Genomic DNA, 22,772 nt, shown 5'->3' on the forward strand with positions numbered 1-22,772 from the left:
GAAAGAATGTGGCAATGTAGTACTGTCTTTTTCAGCCACTGACTTATATGATATCAAGCTACAACGATTCGAAAATGAAGGCCAGGTTAAGGTTTAAAAAATCTAATTGACGGACTCAAATCAAACAGCTCATAAGAATGCTTGACCGACTTTTATCAAACAGTTCCTCACATGATGTCGGATGCAGCCAGTTCTTCTATGGTGTTGATACGGACGGGGTAGACGGGTACAGTGAGCACTGACACCAGGCTGCCTGTATAAACCACAGCCAGGATGTCCACCGCTAGCCACCAGAACACCAGCCACACCCGCGCCCACCACAATCTCAGTACTTTGCTCTCCATGGGTTGGTTGAACAATCCGCCGGCAACCTGTTGTATGCACAGAAAAATCGATACACGATATGTGGACAACAACAATTTTACCGCCAACGCATCTTTACCTCGCTGTTCTTTCGTGCGTATAGACAAGATTCAACGCTTTGCTTTCCATAATTTAGCTGGGCAGTCCGGCGGCCACCTGTGATGTACACAAGCAAATTAAAAGTAACATGGAAGCCAACAGTTAGACATACGTCCCTGAACCTAACAACAACGACAACAACCCGAGTCGCCATGTTCAAATAAGTGTCGCTGCTACCAAATGAGATTACAGTATTTAGCTTAGAAGGACTCGGCACTGAGAAAGGAGTTACTGAAGGCTATTATTGTCCCATGCATTTCTAAGACCCCACCCCAGGCTGAATAAATTTATGTGACATTTACATCACTAAGCAGACTGTACATCTCTGGACTGAAAAAGTCAGTACAACAGAGAAATGATATTCTTCTCCAGCGTCTCTTTAACCATATTGTTCTCTGTTTATATTTTACGAAGTATGTCACTCTGAAATTTTTATTAGAACAGTGAATAGTGAGTTGCTTGAGGAGGTGGAGTGTTTTCATGTTTAGGGTCACATGTTGCTGTGGATGCAAGGATAGATGTAGAGATGAAGTTTAAAATGAAGTAGGAAAGGTGTTGGAAGGAATGTAAAAAGTGTTTAGATGTCGTACGCTTGGAATGGATGTAAAAAGAAGGGCATGAGGGTGTAGTGATGCCGACTGCGTTATATGGGGCTGAAACATGGAATATGGGTGTATCAGTGAGGAAGAGTTTGAATGTAATGGAGATAAGGTGTCTGAAGAGTATGTATGTAGTGACGTGTATGGATCGAGTGAGAAATGATGAAATGCAAAGGAGAACTGGAGTTATGCAGAAGATGGCTGATCGAGCTGAGCAGAGAATGTTGCGATGGTTTGGGCATATGGAGAGAATGGATGAAGAGCGATTGATAAAAAAGAAAACTGGATCGGATGTGAGAGGTGCAAGGCTGAGAAAAAAAAAAAACACACACACACACACACACACAGATAGGATGGATGGACAGTGTGAAGAGAGCGTTAGATGCGAGACGGATGTCTGAAGAGCGAAGAGGAGTGGCTGCGTGTGATAATGACGACTGGAGAGAAATTGTGAATGAATGAATGATGACGTGGCCATGAAAAGATATTCTCCCACATTTGGTCTGATCAGCTGATCAGGACAGGCGTGGGTAAGGGAATGGGTCCATTATGATGTAGCATGGATAAACCAGTTATACTGTCAAGCCCAGCTGTGGATTCACTGATTGCACTGCGCAATTAACCCTCGTGTGGTGTGGTGCGGTGAACATCTGTCCCTTCTCCCCTTGTGGGTAAGATACGAGTAAATGTGTGTGTGTAGATGAGTAAATTGGGAGTGTACAGTCCTGTCTCAACAACCCCCATTTGGAGGGGAAGCAGCCTAGGTATATAGGTAGATAGATTTTTTTACTTTTTAAGGTTTTTGAAGATGTTTAGGTGGATAACAGAAATTTAACTGAGAGAAAGACTAGGAAAGAAGGAAAACAGAAGAAATGCAGTACTGGAGAGTTAAAGACACCAGATTGCATTGGTACAGGTAACCAGTGAGAACTGACAAGGAAGTTTTTAACCCTAGAACACTATTGTGGGGTAGAGGTGACCCCTACCCCAGGAGGTGATAATGTGATCGTAGGGAGATAAGGGGCCCAGGGTGCTGGGTCTCCCAGTACCTTCATGCCACTACAACCGCTCTTGAAAGGAGGTAGTGTGGTGCAACTCGCTTGTATTTTGTATGCTGAAAAGTATACTTAGGGTTTGCTCAACCCCACGTTAGTGTTTATAGGTGTTAGTGTTTTGGGGGGAAATAATTGGCAGGAATATAGTTATTTTGAGATTAGTACATCTGTACACCAGTACATACAGTGTACACTCCTATGTACACTTGTACTTATTAGTTCAAGTACAGGATATATGGTGTGACATAAGATTATAGTCTTCATTTTGCATATAGAATACATTTCGTTTTACGAAGAAAAAAATATAATAATCCGTAAGAATTCTTTTGTAATCAATGGCTATAGCCATGCTGTTGTTGTTCATTTACAGGGGTAAATATAGGTAAAAAAATCCAATGCACACTAGTCATTCTCTGACTAAAAGAGAAAAAAAAATCTTTTTTGCCTCTCTCCCACACAGTTCCTAGTGCTGCCCCAAGGCTGTGGGTATGTTAGCAAAGGCTTCCACGACCAGGGTGTTTGTGTGCACACAGCCAAGCCCGCAGCTGCAATCGTCTCTGTATAGCATGGTCTTCAGCATAGCCATTACTTAATCTTAGTATTTTTAATTTTTTTTTTTTTTTTGTTATTAACCTTAATGTTAAGATTCAGTTTCAAGTCATTGGTTTTTCACTCAGATTGAAGTACAAAGGCCATATTTTCTATGTATGCCAAGGAATTGAATAAATTCTAATTCTGATTAGTTTTTTTTTTCATTTCTCGAAAATGGGGTTCAGTCAACCCCACGTTAGTGATGGTGTAAGTCGGATCGGGGATTAGTGTTCCAGGGTTAAGACAGCATGGAAGGAGCAGGTGAAAGGAATCAGAACTAGAGGGAGATATTTATTCAGATGGAGAGATGGTGTAGAATGAGAACTTGAGAGCAAATAAAGATTCAGTGGAGAGATAGTGTGGAGTGAGACTCAAGGGAACTGGAGATACGGAAGAAGGGCACGGCATAGAACGATATGCACAATAACGACAGAACCAGAACTCGTCTACACACTTTAACTTGGATTAAAATTGACGTCTGTTAGCTGTGAATGCTGGGCTATGACACAAAACATAGTGCTTGCGCTTGTCATGAAGGTGTAATAACGGAAGGACGGACAACCGTGTTTTTTTTTATTCTACCATCGAGCAACGAGAAATAAGCTAAACACACGCAGACACACACACACACACACACACACACACACACACACACACACACACACACACACACACACACACACACACACACAACTGAGCCAAATTAAAGTGAAAGAAGTCTAGGAATGTGGCAAAAAAATGATGCTTTTATCGAGATCACAGTGTGCTGCTGCTTCTCTTCCTATGTGGTGTTCCTTTCCAACCTACAGTATTTGTTTATTCCACCATACCCTTTTGGGTTCTCTGGCCCAGTTTACGTTTCATATATTCCATCCATCATCCAATCCTACGTTGCCCCATGAGAAGCGTAGGAGCCCGGGGCTAGGCAGTTGGTCCTGACATTTAAGATGAGAGTGACCAGCCTCACTCATCCCTGAGTGGCAATACTTGAGCAATAAACCCCAACCACTCCTTGGATATAAACCTTCACCGGCTCAATCTGACTGGAGCACAATACAGTAATTACCCACTAAACAACCAGGCTCCAAAATTTGGTTATATGGTTACCACCCAGCATAGTAAAAGGTTTCCTGGGCACAGGAAACCATTTGTCTTGTCACTCAGTGTAGAGTCACCCACAAGCAGAAGGAAGAGGAAAGAATGAAGGAATGAAAGACAGATGAGGGAGTGTAAAGTCACCCGTAGGCAGAAGGACGAGGAAAGAATGAAGGAAAAAAAAAACATTATATATATATATATATATACACAGTATATCGTCGGTTCTGGACATAGATGTGGCAACCTATTCTTTGATCGCCAGCAGTCCTCCTACGTGCCACACTTTCTGATCTCACCACTTCTGCTGTAATAGTTACCGTCGATACTGAATTCATGTTAGGATTGTCTCATTCAGGACTACTGGGATGGCATTCGAATACAGTATTTACAAGGACCTAATAAAACAGTTTAGAGCGAAGAAAGAGGGGAGAGGCCTTCATCATATTGTTGATGATAACAATGATTAAATATTTCCAATATTCTCAAAGGAATGCAGGATGGTCTTCGCACAACTGCGCTACAGTGACGTACTTCTTTGCATATTTCCATGATGATATACAAGAACATACTATTTATCGATCTATCTACAGCCCGACGCCCTAATCCAACAAAGAGTGGCCACAGACAAAACGCCTCCAAGTCGCTCTGTCACCCACCATTTGACTACCCTCCCCCCAACTCACCCCTCCTCCCTCATATACCTCTCTACACTATCCCTCCACCTCATCCTCGATCTACCCCTCCCTCTCCCTCCCTCCACCTCACCTACATACACCCTCTTAGTCAGTCTTTCATTCTCCATTCTCTTCACATGTCCAAACCACCTCAGTGTATTTCTCCTAAACTTCTCAACCACATCCAGATCCACCCCACAACGTTCCTTCACTTCTTCATTCGTCAACCTGTCCCTCCACGTCACGCCACATGCTCCTCTCAAGTAACTCATTTCCACTGCTCTCACTCTTGACTTGTTCCCCTCTTGCAAGGTCCACGCCTCGCTTCCATACGTCAGGGTAGGGATCACAATACTATCATGCAGTGACTTCTTAACTTCCATACTCACCTCCCTATTTCTCATCACTGCTTTCAGTGTACCAACAACCTTCCTTCCCTGCTGTACCCTTTCACGTACTTCATCCCTAAAGTTCCATCCTTACTCATCACACTACCCAAGTACTTGAATGCACTCACATTCTCCATATCCTCACCATCCAACCTCACTGCACACTCTGTGACTTCATTCCTCTCAAACACCATAACTTTACTTTTGTTTACATTAACTTTCAGCTTCCTCCTCCTACACACTGTCCCAAATTCATTCACCAAACATTGCAACTCTCATTCATCTTCACTCAACAATACTGTATCATCAGCAAACAGCAACACCGGAATCCTCCAAATCTCACCTTCACTCATTAGAGCCACCCCCACATCCACGGCCCTACCTTGCACCTCCTTTACAACCCCATCCATGTACATATTAAACAGCCATGGAGACATCACACACCCTTGTTTCAGTCCCACATTGAGATCAAAGAACTCACTCAGCTCACCATCCACGCACCGTAGCCCTAGCTCCTTCATGCATACTTTTCACAGCACTCAACAATTTCCCCTCCACTCCATATATTCTTAATACCTTCCAAATACCTTGCCTATCTCTTCTGTCATAAGCTTTCTCCAAGTCCATGAAGGCAGCATACACTTTCCCTCCCTTCTCTAGATACTTCTCCACTAAACATCTTAGAACAAATATCTGATCTACACACCCTTTCCCCTTCTAAAACCCCCTTGTTCTTCTCCAACTAGCTCCTCTGTCATATGCCTAACCCTATCAATGAGTATTCTACCATATATTTTACCAGTCACACTAAGAAAGGAAATACCCCTATGGTTACCACATATTTCTCTCTCCCTTTTCCCTTTGTATAAAGGAACAGTTATACCTGATTTCCAGTCCTCTGGAACCCTTCCCTCTTCCCAAGCCAATCTACACAACTTCCATATCCACTCCACAACAATCTCTCCCCCATACCTCAGCATTTCACCACACACTCCATCAATTCCTGGGGCCTTTCCCAACTTAATCTTCTTCATCGCTTCCACTACTTCCGCCCCACTGATCTCTTCCTCCCTCCTCTCATCTCTTCTTCTCCCAGCCATTCCCCAACCACTTATACTCACACTGCTCTCACTCTCTACATTCAACAAATCCTCAAAGTGCTCCTCCATCTCCTCAATTTCTCTCTCTTCTCCACCAACAATCTATTATTCCTATCTTTCACTCCCCTACTATTTCCTCTTTCACACTGCCTTACTTTCCTTACCTCCTTCCAAAAAAATTTCTTACTCTCCCTCCATTTCACACTCATATTCCTGCCAAACTCTTCATCCACTTTCTTCTTACTCTCCTTCACCAGTCTCTTAACCTCCCTTCTCCTGCTCACATATACCTCTCTCTTCTCTCTTTCATCTCCCCTACCTCTACTCGCTAACCATTCACTATATGCCTTCTTCTTCTGTTCCACAGCTCGTTTCACCTCATCATTCCACCATGCTGTCCCTTGCATACCCTTGAATCTCCTCCTCGCTCCACAAACTGCCTCACACGCTGCACCTATCTCTTCTGTGAATATATTACATACGTCTTCCACCCCTTCCATCTTCTCTAGCTCATACCTTCCCAATCTTTCTTCCACTATGCTTTTATACTCTGTCATTTTCTCACTATCTTGCAATTTCTCCACTCTTCTCACAGGAGCTGCTTCCTCCTGTCTTCCCCTTCGTCTCCTCAGCCACTTTCTTTGCAGCTATACCTTGGCCATCACTAAGTGATGGTCCGAGACTTCATTCCCCCACACTCTCCACATTCTTGCATCCAGTACTTGTCTTCTCATTCATTCATCCGCACGCATGTAGTCTATCATTGCCTTTCGTTCAACAAGTTCACCATCCATCCTCCTCATTACTCTCCAGGTATACCGGTGGATCATCTTATGATGAAAGTAGGTGTTGGCTATTGCCAACCCCTTACAAGCACAGATGTCCACCAAAGCACTACCATTCCCATCTACTTCAGCTGGCACACCCCACTGACCAACCACTCCATCCACTCGTACATTCCCAACTTTGCCATTCATGTCTCCAATCAAAAGCACTCTCTCGCTCCTCTCAAATTTGTCCATACATGCTTCTACTCTCGCCCAAAACTCATCTTTCACTCCTGCCACTCGATCCTCTGTTGGAGCATACACACACACAATCGCCCACGTTTGTATAACTACTTTCATCCTCAACCATACAATCCTTGCACCGACTGTTCCATACTCTCTTATATTCCCCTTCCACTTCTTGCTTATCATCAGACATACTCCCTCTCTTGCCCTCTCATTTTCATTGACTCCCGCACATATACCTAAACCACATTCCCATTCTCTCACCCTTTCATCTTCTCATTTAGTTTCAGTCAATCCACATATATCCACTTTTGCATCCTCAAGCACCTGAACAATCTCTCTTTCTTTCACTTCATCATTCACTCCTCTCACATTCCATGTTCCCACCCTAAGAATGTCCTTTGTCCGTTCCTTAGTCGTCAACGTATGGTCCGTCCGGGTCCGAGGCGCTTTATTTGCTTTTTTAGTTAGTTCTTTTTACGGGGTGGGGCACTAACCCACCACCAACCCTTTTAGTCGCCTCGCACAACCAGCAGGGATACTGGGGGAGTATTCTTGAAATATTATTTGTGTTTGTTTGGTTCGGCCTTCGACCCCGTAAAACCCTTGAAAAGGCGAAAAGGGGAAAAAAAAAAAAAAGTCAATAAGTGTCGAAGGTATTTATCCCCAAAATATGTATACAGAGTCTGAAGGGAAATGATGAAGGAGCGGCACCGAATCAGAAAGTGTTTGGAAGAAGGAAAGATTTAGGAAACCGAGGAAATGCAAAATAGTCTCTCCACTATAGTGCGGGAAAAAAAAAAAAAAAAAAAAAAAAGGACATGTCAGCGTATTTTGTGGAAGATCAGTAAAGTGTTCTTTGATGGAATTCAGATCATCAGACTTTCCTGTGTAAGCCTGTGATAGAACTCGCGTTCTTTCAGAGGGCGGTTCATTTCTCTAGCAATTTGATCACACCCTCTGCTGCTTGGGATAACAGTCATCCGATAAATATCAACTATATACTTTTAGGTTCGTGTTCTTGTCGGCTTAAGAGGATTTCTAGCACATTTTTCTTAGCTATGTATCTTTCGATTTACAGTAAACTGTAACTCAGTTTTTGTCAGTGTGATTCAATACTCAAACGCCCCAGGGCAACGCCAATATATCGGTCATCAGGTAACAGACTTAAATGAATCTCTGTGCTTACACACTTCAGTCTATGTCACCCTTATACTGCATTTTGAGAAAGTCACCGATCTTTAGAAATAGATGTCGGAACTGAGAAGGCATCCGTTGAGCAACTGCACTGATCCAGTGATCAAGCGATATGCAGTAACTAACCGTGTATTATTAATTTTCCCGATTGAACTCAAAGTTTTATCTTGGCTGGGGAGACATTATAAGAGAAAAGGATTTACAGCTATGAATTTCAAAATTTGATTCTTCAAATCAATCATTACGAAAGAGATTGCAGTCAGCCCAGAAGATAAACTTTATGCTTAAAGAAAAAAAAAGAGTTAATCTGGAACACCATTGTCAAAACTTCGTGAATGTGCACATACATTGGAACTAAGTACAAAAAAGGAATATAAAAAAGTACCAAATTTCATTTAAATCGATTCAGTAACAAAAATGTACATAAATCTGGGAACTCAGAGCAGTAAATCACCCTGTATTTATTCATTTTTGGATGTAGACTTAGGTAATGTAAAAATATTGAAGTTAATATTTACCTGTGAGCGGCAGAAATAGTCTAGTGAGGTAGAGGTGCTAGAAAACTTGTGCACTCCAATGTGGCATCCTACAGTATGTTAGGATTTTGTTCTTCCTAATAAGACGATATTGTTCGATTTATGACAGACCTCAAGTACGCCTATTGAAGAGATCAATAAAGACAATACAGTTTGAAAAGTCTCTCCAAACCTCAATAAAGTCGTCTGGAGGTAGCTAGTTCGAGCTAAAAAATACTTTATCGGACTGTAAGGTTATCCAACAAGTGTAAGGGCCGAAGAGACACACTACTGTAGAAAATTAATGATGAAACAATTTACTTGGAGGAGCAATGGGAATCACTGTCAACAAGTGCTAGCGTCCCAGGCTACTATTCTCATTCTCAGTTGATTAAAATCGTCTGACGTTAAATCGAATCGAATACTAAAGTTTTCCCGGCCACGAGAGTATTAATGGTACCAGTATTAACACTCTCAGTCTCTAATTATTCACTTTCAGCTATACACTATCTTCTGAGTACTAGAGTTCTTCTGACTATAACGTGAAAATGGTGGTAGTATTAACACTCACGGGCTCCTACAATTCAGTCTCAGCTGAATACATTCTTGTGGCTCTACCTGGAATAGAATACTAACTCTGTCCCAATCACGAAAATATTAATAACACCAATATAAACACTCTCAGGCTGTTATTCGTTTATCAAATAAATAAAATCGTGAGATGTTATCTAGAATCAAATACGAAAAGACGCAGTCCCGAAAGGATTGATTTACTCTTTTCGATGCTGAAGCAAAACAGTCGGATGGTATTCTGGATGATGGAGAAGAGATAAGCTAAGTGGGTAGAGAAGAGATTCATTCTATGAAAGGACGGGAGTATGATCCTAGGATGAGGCAGGGAACTGCGTGATCACTTGAATTCCGTTAAAACAGTCTTTACTAGACTTCCGCGAGAACCCGTGACATGTCATAAAAACACCCTCGCTACAGCCATCACGTCAGAATTGAATGAGTCAGCCTTACTGTGTATTCATTATAGACGCTGGGGATCAGGGAAGGTTCAGGGAGTGGAATGGATTACACCCACACACCCACACACCTCTCTCTCTCCCATGAAACCCAAAATAATACCCGTGATATCTACACAACCTTGAGCGTGATGCCGACGGGGTCAGTGGTGTGGTGAAGGCAGAGAAGGATGATGGACAAGAGAGAGGCGACTGTAAGCATGGTGGCGAACACTAAACCCCACATAAGCTTAGAGAATGGATACAAGATATTTTGCCACTGTGGTAGTGGTGGTGGTACTTTCAGTATGATTGCGAATCCGTTGTCCCTGTATGGATACGTCCAGTCAAAGTCGTTCACTGCATCTAGATTTATGTTTTGAGAGCTGATCATGAATTGCTTTCCTCTGTACATCAGCTCACCAAACATTCCTTTCCAAGTACCATTTTCTTTGACTCCCCAAACTATGACATCTAGTAAAACGATTGATATCCGAAAATTGTGTTTATCTGCAATTAATTCCAGACCGTCTCTGTTCCCTCCAATACAGCGACCATTTTTATCAAAGTACATGAAAGGTTCATCATAGCACATTACTGTCACTTCCAGCACCTGACCTCCAAAGTCTTCGAAACGAGAAGGAAAAAGTGAATGACGATTTTGATATATGTCAGAACTCCAAGCTCCCAGCAGCGTCATAGTATAATGTTCCCTCTGGTCTGAGGTCTTAATTGGCCTGGAGGTGTAGGCTAGCAGGCGAGGTTGGCTGGCTTTGGCAGCTGGCTGGAGGAGCAGGATAAACCTGGAGCGCTGGACGACTGGCTGGGTGAGGATGGTGGTGCTGTTGAGGTGCGAGTCCAGGCAGAAGAGGACAAGGTAGCTGGGGTTCCAGTGTTTGTTGCCTGCCAGGTGGTAAAGGAAGGCGGTGGGGTCATGGTGGAAGAGGAGGATGGCAGTGAGGAGGGAGCCTTGGGTGTGGTGGGCGTGATGGGCGGTATGGAGGAGTGAGTGTTGGGTGGCGAGGAGGACGGCCATCTGGGAGGCTTCGGCCGCCGCCATTACTCGGCCCATGTCCAGCAGGCTCTGATTGTGGTCATCTGTAACAAACAGGAGGTCATGGCCATGCAGGGCACCCGACACCAGCGTGATGAGAGCGTCTTGAGCGAGGAGCCCGCCCTCTGGGGAAGAACACCACTGCCTTAGTACTTGAAACACCCGAAGCCTTGTCTGTTAAATGTCTTTATAATGTTTGTCTAGTGCATCTGGTCCCTTGTCTTTTGTCACCATATTTGTTTGCTGTCTGCTGCACCTGGCTCTTTGTCTTCTGTCATCATAATGTTTGTCTGCTGTCCTAGTCAACTCATGTTTCTTTACCTTCTGTCTTTGCATCAATATTATGCAACACAAATCTCTTGAGTAGTTTAAGCTTCAGGGGCTTGTACAGCTCACCTGATATTAATGATGACTGGGTGACGGAGGTAGCCGCGGCGGGGACTATGGCGAGAAGGAGGACGAGGAGACAGATTTGCCTACTGGACAACATCATGGTGAGTGAGGCATCGCAGTCATGTTCTCATCTTATTACTCCTACAATTTTAAAGCCACCTTGACATTTCTATTTTCATCATGGCGCACGTCCTGATGCAGCATTCAAAAAGTAATCTCTCGTGAGATGAAGCTACTAAAATATGAGAGAGCAATCGGCATCATAAGCAAAATTTTTTGTGATATTACATTCTCTTTGCAAGACTGATTGTATGACTCACTCGGTAATTATCTCTGTAAACCCTCTGACAGTTGTTGTTGTTGTGCTACCCCAGTCTGCCTGATCGAGCAGACCTATCAACTGCAGGCAAGTAACTGCCCCTCCAAGGCCGCCCCGTGCAATGTTTTGATGTTCCTATGCGGCAGACCGCGGGGATTAATGTTGAAGCTTGGTTCGTGGGTGGTGTTGCGTCTCTCCATCCAGTTAGCAGGGGTGATATACTAGGATCCACGTCAGCCCATTATTTGAATATATGGTTACCACCTAATGGTGTACATGGCCTCCTGAGCTACAGAAAACCATTTGGCTTTTCTCCCAGAGTAGAGCCATTTGAATAGGAAAGAATAGTAAGAAAGAGTGACAGGAAGGATGACGAAATAAGAAGACAGGAGGATAGCCACTGGAAAAGAATTATAGACATGAAGGGGGAAGTAGGCAACACTACATCAAGTGAATGGATGATGGACTCCACCATTAACCACCTACCAAGTTGCAACAGAAGACTGATAGCATATTTTTGTTTTGTTAGTTTAGTACTGCAACCGGAGACCATTTTCCGTGCTCGATGTAGGTTCATTCACTCCATATTATGCCATTTGAGTAATTTCTTTGCTCAATTCCCTAGTCTTCTGCTCAGGACTTAACTTCGTCTTCGTTCTGCCATTGGGCAATCTTCCCTTCACATTTTCACCTGTGACCCTCGGTCAGCCATCCTCCTCCCTCCCCTCAACATGCCCAGACCATTTCAGGCTACTGGTTTGCATCACCTTTATCATAATTTTTATGTTACAACTCTTACGACACATTAGTCTCTTCTGACATTTAATATAACGCTACTCTTCTGTCACAACATCATCTTTTATGTATATTTAATCTGCATGAATAATATTAACTTTCATGCCAAGTGCCGCTGCTTATCATTTGTCATCATCTTATGTCACTGATGCGGAACAATGTTGATAGGATCCACAAACAGAAGGATAATAATGTGGCGTACTATCGACAATATCCAGCGAAGTAGGTAAGACATTTATTAATTATATCAGTGAAGCCTTGGAAGCTGATAAATCATCGACAAATATCTAGGGCTAGTTTACTGGTAAAGGTGGTTCTCTGTGAACTGCCGACTTCCAAACAGGGTCGGTGATTTCGGACTCCATATTTGGATTCTGTTGCCTTCCAACATATATTTTTCATGCAGCTCATTCACATTTGTATCCACACTTTATGTTCTTATTCTGTGATCCAATATTCCGTTGCACCATCAGGAACTTAGGTGCCCGGGGCTTAGCTACTTTTTTCCAGACATTTAATGTGAGTGATTAGGGGTTCTTCCTTGAACAGTATTACGTGAGCAATAAACACCAACCTCCCTTTGGAAGACTTAACCGACCAGATCTCTAGGCGTCTATTTCATTAAATGGTTACCACTCAACATATTAAATGGTTTCTTGGGCTACAAGAAATTATTTGGGTTGTCATTCTATGAAGAGTCGCACAAATTATGTCTTTCAATATATAACACTACACTTCATCTAAAGAAACGAAAAATATTTACAGATTAGAGGCATGTTATTCCTGCGTTTACCTAACGCAAATTCAATAATTTGTAATATCACAATATCCTCTGTCGGACAGCAAAGACTGTGTATAGCACGGTGACTTGTCTGACTCGTGAGAGAGGTAAGATCCATATGATAGAACGAGGCTTGAATCTGACTGGGCAGTTGGGCTTGAGAAGGTCCCAAGCCCATGCTCAAGACTTTCTCAAGCTGGGTGCAGCCAGCTTGACTGAGGAATATGGTGACGAACAGAGCCTCCAGTCTGACTTTACAAAGTCGGGTTCAAGTCGCGGACTTCAGACAAACCTTCGACGATTTTCAAAGCAGCCAATCGTAGCGTTAAATTGTAGTAATTAAATTTAGCAAATAAGGAGAGATAAACCAACGATCCCTTATAAAAGCGTTAGTTAATTGTTGTCCACAATCACTTGTCGCCAGCTGTGTGCATTGCGACAGATTTATTTTGACTTGTGGGGAGATGTTTCCTAAGACTAAAGAGTATTTAAATGTAGCATGAAGAGAGGAGCACTGTTCAGGGAAGTGAACTGATGCTGTTGCTTGCATAGAAAATTTTTCAAAGGGAACAAAATATCAAATTGAAGGAAGCGTGTGGCACCGCAGCGTCATCATACAGGCAATCATTTTAAAAGCTTAGCTTGCCCTGTCACATTGTGCAACATTTTCTTAAGTGATATTTTCTAGAATCAATTTCTCTCTTTTTAACCCGCCCCATCCCGACCACTTTTCCACCACTGACTCCCCCCAATCCCGATCATTTTAGGGAAAAAATTTTTTTGGCTCAAACATTCGCTTTTGGTGAGAAACATCGAAATTTCATAGAGAAATCGCTCTCCTGAGGTTTAAAATACTCATTACAGGTAGGAGTACCTCCTTACCTTACTGGGTTTTCTATCAGGCTGGCACCAAAGGAAACGAGTTCTATGGGAGGATAACTATTTCACACCACTCATAAACGGTATTTATTTATTTACTTGATACGAATTTATATGTAGTACAAGAGTATATTGGTTTTCAAGCAGTAATATAGGCATTATAAGCATTGTTTCACTCACTAATACCTGACCTTTTTTTGCCACATTACCTGATCATCATTTCTAACTGTTTCTTCCTCTAATGCTATGTAAAGTTTGCCTCCACATTGTCATTGATTGGGGAATCACTCTGGCCCTGAATTTCATACCGTGGCATGACATGGCTATACTGGCCAGGTCACTGATAACAGGTGAATTGCTGAGACAATGGCATGCAGGGGGGGGAGGAGGTCATGCTGGGTAAGGCATTGTCCCTGCCTGGCATCGTGTTGAGGAAGGTGTCACTTGTATACGTACCAAAAATGACTCGCGAAATTTGAAAAATTGTGCAAATTAGGGACCTTGCAATTTTTTCGCGTTTATGTACGTCGACGGGATTGGCAGTGACAAAACGTGTGGACGTTAAAGAACGTCGACGGGACGCCGCGGGTTAAAACAACTGCATTTTCAATACAACGACCGTGTTTTGAGAGAAGCCTAATTATAGGTATCACTGATTTCTTTTGAAGTTTACATGAAATATAGGAAAAGGGATGATTTCCGTGCATAGACTTCCCTCCACCCCCCTCGACCCAGGTGTAGGCGGAGTCATCTCTACCCGCGCCTCCCATCGCGTCTACGCCAATAAATGGGTGAATATATTCCCTACCGGGACTTGATCAGGTCACGTATCTTCCTTCTCAAATATTATACGACAAGTATTTTAGTCTGTGATTACTGTAGTCTTGATCAATGTAAGAATAATATGGACAGAAACTCAATTGCTTGAGAATAGTTTTTAATATAATACTGTGAACTGTGGTGCAATATGAGAACCGAAAAACAGCCTATGCTTAAATTTTCAAGAATTAACGAATAGTAGATTAGATGACTTCCAAAATATAAAAATCGCCTTTTAAGACAGGTACTGTTATCATTACAGTAGCGTTGGACGGTTATCATTAGAAATGAATAACATAACCTGCATTGTAATCCGAAGGCAAGTGTAGGACTGTATTACAGAGTCAACATTGTCAGTATGTGTGTAAAGTAGCGATGGATGATAGCCTATATATTTTACATAAAAAGGAACTAAAAACCCACATCATGATTATCTTAAAAGTGCGAACAGATTAAGAATATGCGTGAAATGGCCAATATAATGATTCCAGTAGTAAAAATTACAGTACTCTTGAACAAATTATACCGTATACGAATTGTGCAATGCAGTCTTCATTTTTATTGCAATACGTGCTGGAGTGCAATGAAAATTCCATAGCAGGATGTACATTATATAGTATAGTATTATATAGTACTCCTAATAGTGAGTTGAATATGAGGTTTTAAGTATGCAAACTTGCACAGTAATATAATGTAAGCTGCATTAGACAATATAAAAGTTGTACACTATAATAATCTACTTATTAATTACTGCATTGGTACAGAAATGTGTACAAGGGTCATAGCCTAGTAACCTGTATCATACTGATGCCATCGTAGTGTAAAATATATCAAAATGCACAGCCGGGCAATATTTATAGTATCATCATATGATGTTAATCTAGCTGAAATCTATCTATCTATCTATCTATCTATCTACCTAGTATCTATCTATCTACCTACATATATATATATATATATATATATATATATATATACAGGCGCCACAATACGTGGTCCACTAAACTACCGTATAATTTAGACAGCCAACTATTTTGCACAGATTTCAAGTATTTTTTTGTTAGGATTTTGTGCAACCACAGCCTTTTATTGCAATGAACGCTGTTTATCAGTTTTTCGTCGTTAACAACAATACCAACAGATTCTTGGAGTATCATGTCCACAACACTCAAGTTCGACTCAAACCCACTTAATGATGGTTGCATTGGAGCTTGGAAGCTGCGGCTCGACCTGTGAAACCACATCTCTGCCTACGGGTTACTGGCGGGCGGGTGTCACATTCAACTTTACACCAGGTCAACTCCCAAGTCAGGCTCAGCCTTGATCTTTTCATTCGGCACTAAATAACCGATACAAATCCTACTAAGTCATGTCTGTATTTCATATAACAACAACAACAGTCATCATCATCACCATCGCCATCACCATCACCATCACCATCACCATCATCATTATCATCATCATCATCATCATCATCATAACAATATATAATGTATATAGATGGAGATATATAAGAGATCCAAGGCAGGAAAGTGGATGCTGGAGCAGCCCTAATGAGTGAGGGCGTTTGAAAACCTTCTGTAGCGTTATTTGCACATGATACTGTATTAAGTGAAGACGAAGGGGAACTGCAAGACTTGGTGAATGAGTATGGGAAAGAGTGTGTAAGAAACGGAATCTAAAGGTGAATGTAAGGAAGAGTAAAGATATGGTCCTCGCGAGAAATGAAGTCACTGAATGTAAAGTGAAACTGGATGATGAGGAAATGGAAAATGTGCGTGCATTTCAGTACCTGGGTAGTGTGATGAGTATGGACGGAAGTTTGGAAGATGATATGCTTGAAAGAGTACAACAAGAAGAAAGGTTGCTGGTTCTTTCAAAGCAGCGATAAAATATATTGAAGTGAGCCTGCAAGTAAAAAAAAGTAGCTGCATGATAATATTGTGATACGAACTCAAACATAAGGACGCGAAGCTTGGACCTTGTTGGAAGGACACAAGTCAAGAGTGAGAGCAGTGGAACTGAGTTATTTGAGAGGAACATGTGGAGTTACGTGGAGAGACAGACTGACAAATGAGAAAGTGAAGGAGCGTTGTGGTGTAGATGTGGATGTGACAGAAAGCGTTGGGAGAAATACACTGAGGTGATTTAGCCATGGGGAGAGGATGGAGAGCGAGACTAATGAGGAGGGTGTGTGAGTGAGGTGAAGGTGGGGGGGGGGGAGATGGGGAGGCCGATGATAAGATGAAGGAATGGAATGGAGAGGTATATGTGAGAGGGGTGTGTGGGCTGGGGGAAGGGCAGTGAAATGGCGGGGGACAATGCGACATGGAGGCGATTTGTTTGTGGCCACCTTTTACTGGACTAAAGAGTCTGGCAATAGATAGTAATAATAATAATAATAAAAATAATAATAATAATAATAATAATAATAATAAAAAAAAAAATAATAATAATAATAATAATAATAATAATCCAAAGGAGTTATCAGTAGTCCTAGTTTGAGTGGAAGTGGCAGAGGATGTGTTGATCAAGTATTTGCAGTGGGACAGATAGCAGGGAAGGCTTGTCAGAAGGACCAAAATGTGTTTATGGCATTCATGGATCTGGAAAAGGCATACGACAAACTGTACAGAGAAAGATTGTAGAAAGTTTTGCGCATGTACGGTGTAGATGGAAAGCTATTGGGTGCCGCCAAGAGTTTTTATGATGGAGGTGACGCATGTGTAAGGGTTAATGGGCATCTGAGAGAATGGTTCACGATCGGTGTGGGCGTACGACAAGTTTGTGTGATGTCCCCATGGTTGTTCAATATATATATGGATGGGATGATGAGAGAGTTAAAACATGAGTAATGGAGAGAGGGATGGCGTTGGTAGTGAGTTGAGATGGATGGAATATCTCAAATTTGCTGTATGCTGATGATCCAGTACTGCTTGAAAATACCGGACAAGAACTTGGTAGGCTAGTGCAGAGTTTTGCTGATGTCTGTAAGCGTCGTGTCTTGAGAGTAAATGTAGAAAAGAGTAAAGTGATGGTTATTGAGAGAGAAGGTGACTCCCAGTGCGATGTTGCAGTGAATGGAGAGAGACTGGAATTGGCGAAAGAGTTCAAATACCTGCAGACAGTGGTAAAAAAGAGAGGAAAATGTGCAATAGAAGTGGAAAGTAGAATGATACAAGGAAGAAAAGTAGCTGGTGCGATGAAGGCCTTGATAAGAAACAAAGGCTTGCGTGTTGCAGCTGCACAAGGGTTACGTGAAGGAGTGTTAGTGCCAACTGTAACATATGGATGTGAGACTGTGGTGTTGCATGAAAATGAAAATTAAGAGTGGGAGCAGTGGAGATGGGACTGCTGAGGAATGTATGTGGAGTACAGAGAGTGGATAGGATACGAAATACTGTGATTCGTGAAAGATGTGGGGTGAGGAAGTCTGTGGACACTAGAATCTAAGAGAATGTACTGAGATGGTATGGTCATGTGGAGAGAATGGATAACAATAGAGTGGTGAAAAAGGTATATCTGAGCAAATCTGAAGGAGGGAGGAGGCGAGGTAGGCCAAGGGGAAGTTGGAGAGATATGGTGGATGAGTGTACGAAGAAGAGAGGTTTGGAAGTCGGTGAGGCTAGGGAACTGACAAGAGATCGAGCTGGCTGGATGAATGTTGTGAGGAGAAGTGCATGATCAGGGATTTGGCATCCCTATTTTAATGTGGCAGCATCCAGACTGACTTCATCTGATACGTTTATGTGAAGCTGCAGAACGTGGTGAATGTGTTTGGCGTACCTGATTGAGCCAGGATTCTGGGGGCTTGAATGATGAGTGAATGGAAGCGTGACCAATTGGATTGGGCAAATTTGGGCTGTCTGGACATTGCTAGTCCTCACCCTGCCCTAGGGTGGGAAAGGAGGTCCGGATTATGATGATGATGATGATGATGATGATGATGATAATAATAATAATAATAATAATAATAATAATAAAAGTAATAATAATAATGACAATAATAATAATAAGAGTAATAATAATAATCGAATCCTTCTTTACCCCATCATGATCGTAGGGGGCCTCTGGGCCAGGAAATTCAGCTCCATCATTTAAGGCGAGGGTGATCAGCCTCGTTCGCCGCCAAGTGTCGTTATGTGACCAGTCAACTCGAACCATTCCTCGGACTGAATCCCTTCCGGTCGCATCCAGGTGGAGCGCCTTCTCCCTACTAGATCAACAACCGTCATTTGCCTTTATCGTTACACTCGTTGTAAGTGTGGTTTCCTGGGTTATAAGAAACTTCTTGGCTTGTCATTCAGTGCAGAGTCACCTGTCGGCAGCATTACATCGAGTCAGCAAATGGATGGTGTCCCACCTACCCCCCCAGAATAGTAGTAGTAGTAGCAAAGAGTATAGAGATAGATTGGCCTGATAAATCTCATTTATTTGCTCCCTACGTCTCAACCTTTTGAAAGACACCTGATTTAGTGCCAGGAATTTTAAATGAAGATGTAAACCACAGTCAGAGGCCAGTGTGTCAAGTCGTGAGGTAGGCTATGAGCTGTCAGTGATGAGCGCCACACTCATTTGTATATATTTACTATTTTTTTCCTGCAGAATATTTAGTAAGATTTCCAAATTAGTGCATCTTTTTATATATATAGGCTATAATGAAGCAGAAGATATTGTTACTACCCACATAAGTGCTAACATTCGCCTTAAACACTGGTGTGGTGTGAGCCAGCACAAACAACTGCTATCACAATTTCCTCGCCCGCCGTCGGGCGGCGCCACCGTTCCAGGAGACTCGCCCGACTGTCTCCTCTTATCTGTCTCTATACTCTTTGGTAGTAGTAGTAGTAGCAATAGTAGTGGTAGCAATAGTAGTAGTAGTAGTAGTAGTAATAATAATAAAATTATTATTTTTTAATTATTATTATTATTACTATTATTATTATTATTACTATTATTATTATTTTTATTATTATTATTGTTATTATTATTAGTATTAGTATTATTGTTGTTGCTGTTGTTGTTATCATTATTATTATTATTATTATTATTATTATTATTGTTGTTGTTATTGTAGATGACGGATGGATCCAGATGGATGATGATGATGATGATGATGATTACTGTTATTATTCATCCATCATCCAATCCTCCATTGCCCCATGAGAAGCGTAGGAGCCCGGGGCTAGTTAATATTATTTCCGGAGACAAAGTCGAAGGCCTTCTCACGGTTGAATCGGGAGAACAGTTTTCCGTCCGTCCGGCCAGCCGTGCGTTCTTACGGCTTTTGACAACTGAGGTGCTGTCACTTGGCAGTGTGCCTTCGTCCGAGTGGTCAGCACATTCAGAGTAGTCCTAAGGTAACAATTACTAAAAAGTCTCAGTTTATCAGAGTATATACATAACATGGATATCAGTGGAAAGGGCGTTGTTATAGAGTAATTTATCCCCTCATCACAATTTTGGTCATCTCACTAGAAAATGGCAAATTGCAGATATATCTGAATACGAGCCAGCGTCGCTGTTTATGTCTCTTTATGTCGTGGAGGCAGGCAGGGAGGTAGCCACGGAGGTATGTGGTTAAATGAACAGGGAGGTATGTTGGTAGGCAGATAGGTAACGGAAATGAGCAGGGTTCTAGGAAGCAGGCAGGTAGGAAGATCTATCTATCTATTGCCAGACGCCTTAATCCCGTAAGGGGTGGCCACAAACAAATCGCCTCCATGTCGCCCTGTTTCCCGCCATTTCACTGCCCAGCTCCCAGCTCACTCCCCCACTCTTTCATATACCTCTCCATTCCATCCCTCCATCTCATCCTTGGCCTCCCCCTCCCTCTACCTCCCTCCACCTCACTCACATACACTCTCCTCTTTAGTGTCTCATTCTCCATCCTCTCCATATGGCCAAACCACCTCAGTCTGTTTCTCCTAACGCTTCCTATCACATCCACATCCACACCACAATGATCCTTCACTTCCTCATTTGTCAATCTGTCTCTCCATGTGACTCCACATGCTCCTCTCAAATAACTTACTTCCACAGCTCTCACTCTTGACTTCTGTCCCTCCAACAAAGTCCAAGCTTCATTTCCATACGTTAGAGTTGGTATCACAATACTGTCATGTAACTTTTTCACTTCCATGCTCACTTCCTTGTTTCTAATCACTGCTTTCAAGGAACCAGCAACCTTTCTTCCTTGTTGTACCCTTTCAAGCATTTCACTCTCTAAACTTCAATCCTTACTTATCACACTACCCAAGTACTTAAACGAACTCACATTTTCCATTTCCTCCTCATCCAGCCTTACTGGACATTCACTGACTTCACCTCTCTCGGAGACCATAACTTTACCTTTTCTTACATTCCCCTTTAGATTTCGTTTCTTACATGCACTCCCAAACTTATCCACCAAGCCTTGCAGCTTCCCTTCTTCTTCACTTAACAACACAGTATCATTTGCAAACAACAGTACAGACTTTCCAAACACTGCCCTCTCTCACTAGGGCTGCTCCAACATCCACTGCCCTACTTTGTATCTCTTTTATAACCCCAGCCATATACAGGTTAAACAACCATGGATACATGACACATCCCTGTTTCAATCCAGCCTTCAAATAGAAAAACTCAGTTCACTGTTCACATGCACTGCAGCCCTAGCACCCTCATACATACTCTTCATGGCATTCAGCAACTTCCCATCTACTTCATATATTCTTAATACTTTGCACAATTCTTGCCTATCCACCCAGTCATATGCTTTCTCCAAATACATGAAGGCTGCATAAAACTTCTTTCCCTTCTCTAGAAACTTTTCCACTAAAGATCTAAGAATGAATATCTGATTTACACAACCTCTTCCCTTCCTAAAACCTCGCTGTTCTTCTCCAACTAATTCCTCTGTTATTTCCCTCACTTTGTCAATAAGTATCCTACCATATACTTTTCCCATTATAGTAAGAAGACAAATGCCCCTATGATTACCACATACTTCCCCCCCCCCTTTTCCTTTGTACACGGGAATACTTATACCTGACTTCCAATCCTCCGGGACTCTACCTTCCTCCCAGGCCAATCTGCACATCTTCCACATCCATTCACTACTATCTCTCCCCCATACTTCAGCATTTTACCACACATTCCATTAATTCCTGAGACTTTCCCCAGTTTAACTTTCTTCATCGCTTCCACAACTTCCATCCTACTGATTTCTTCCTCTCTTCTCACATCCCTCCGTCTCCCAGCCGCCAGCCACTTATACTCACATTACTTTCATTCTCTATATTCAAAAGTTCGTTAAACTGTTCTCTCCATCTACTCACTTTTTCTCCCTTCTCCACCAGTAATCTACCATTTTTATGCTTCACTCCCCAACTAACTTCTTTGGAAGATAATAATAGAGTTGGCTGGCAGGGAGGTGCAGAGGGAGGTCGGCTGGGTGGCAGGTAGGTATGGAAGCAGGTAAAGAGTCCGGTGGTAGGAAGGTAGGTAGGTAGGAAAAAAGGAAGGAAGATAGACAAAGAGATAGAGAAGTAACCAGGGAGGTAGGTATATAGGTAAGATGATAGGCAGGGGGGTACAGAAGGTAGAAATGTAAGTAGGGAGGGAGGTTAGCAGAAAGGGAAGTAGACAGGTGGATACACAGGAAGGTGGTTTGGGAGATAGATAAGCATAGATGGGGGTATCCAGGAAAGTCGGCAACGAGGTTAGTTAAATACAGATGTAGGGAGGCAGGTATGGAATCACGTGGGTAGAAGGTACGTGGGTAGATTGGCAGAATGGAAGGCAGGCAGGGAAGCAACCTGTGGGGTAGGTAGCAACTGAGGTAAGCAGGTAGAACTTTATGGAGGAAGACAGGGAGAAATTTACTTTAGTAGGCAGGGAGCAGTAGCGGACCTATATGTATTAACACTACTTTTTTGGTTGCGAGGAGCTGAGGCGCGCTACATTTCAATAAAAGTAGTGAAACAGTTGCACCTTACACTTGTGAGGTATTCCAAACTCTGCTCTTTACCCTCTCCTTTAACCCGCCCCA

Source organism: Coenobita brevimanus, chromosome 44 (assembly GCF_032717465.1).
Source record: "Coenobita brevimanus isolate Jiangsu-jjx chromosome 44, ASM3271746v2, whole genome shotgun sequence".
Classification (NCBI taxonomy): domain Eukaryota; kingdom Metazoa; phylum Arthropoda; class Malacostraca; order Decapoda; family Coenobitidae; genus Coenobita; species Coenobita brevimanus.